The 1,118-nt window shown below is 46.3% G+C and overlaps 1 protein-coding gene across 1 annotated transcript in view; it reads left to right on the top strand.

Annotated features, from left to right (window-relative positions):
- ATL3 (atlastin GTPase 3) overlaps positions 1-1,118 on the top strand; it is a 29,994-nt gene that overhangs the window by 561 nt on the left and 28,315 nt on the right. The window lies entirely within an intron of this gene.

Below are 1,118 nucleotides of genomic sequence, written 5' to 3' on the forward strand. Positions count from 1 at the left end.
TGGAGCCTGCGCCCCGCCGAGGCCGGCGCCCGGGCCAGGCTCTGGCCCCGTTTACTGGGCGAGGGCGCGGGAAGGACCTCCTAGTGTCAGACGGGGGCGAAGCGCGGAGCTTCTGTTTCTGGAGGTTGATTTTGTACGAAGCTTTATTACACGACCTTGGGGTTCTGCCAGCCAGAAGCGCTGGGAAAGTTTGTTTTACCCACACTTATCTCCATAAAGGAGACAGATGTGGCCTAAGTTGTCTCCCCCCCCACCCCAAGTTTTTTAAACGACGTTGGGTACAGGACAGTTTTAGTCTCCCGAAGACATACACAGTGATAAAAAGTATTGAATAAAAATCAGAATCACCATACCTCCGCGGTATGGCTCCATTTGGCACTTTACCTGGTGTTAGTCTTGTTTAATGTTGTTGAAGCTGCCACAGATTCCCTTTGCGAAATCTAAAAGCGAAAGAAAATGCCAAAACCATTGTTTGAAGACTTGATAAATCCCAGTCCTCAAATGTGGTAACACCTTAGGTGACATGTGGGAAAAGTCGAAAAGGCTAACGGATCACGTTTTATCTTGGTTTGGAGAAGCTGAATCACAGAATTCCAGTCAGTGGCAGGTACAGGGCAATGCCGTAGACTGAGATTAAAATTAGTGCTGCTTTTCAATCGCCACAGACAGTCACAGTCTAGAAAGTCCTGTAGAAGCATTAGTACCGGTGAGGGCCACATTTATGAGAAGGAGCTCTGGTAGTGAAGCTTTGCACTGTTGCAGCAAGCAGTCCTGTCAGCCCTGCTCTGTAATCGCTCTCGTTGGAGCAGTCATGTTATTAAGGAAAATAGCAGTAGGGCATAAATGTGATGATGGATGCTGGCACAGAGCATTTTTGGGTGGCATTAGCCATGGAAGAAAAGATATGTGCATTATTTAAATTTTTAATAAGCAAGAAATACAAAATCTTCACTACCTCATCCATCCCACAGTGTTATTAAGCTTGGTCCTATATTCTTTTTTTTTTTTTTAAAAGATTTATTTATTTATGCATACAGAGCTGGGGTACAGGCCAGAGGCTCAGGGGTGGCGAGAGGCTTCACCAGAGACAGAGTGGGGAGCAGAACAGGCAGATCAAC

The sequence above is a fragment of the Condylura cristata genome, unplaced genomic scaffold (genome assembly GCF_000260355.1).
Source record: "Condylura cristata isolate star-nosed mole 26May11 unplaced genomic scaffold, ConCri1.0 scaffold00015, whole genome shotgun sequence".
NCBI classification, from domain to species: Eukaryota; Metazoa; Chordata; class Mammalia; order Eulipotyphla; family Talpidae; genus Condylura; species Condylura cristata.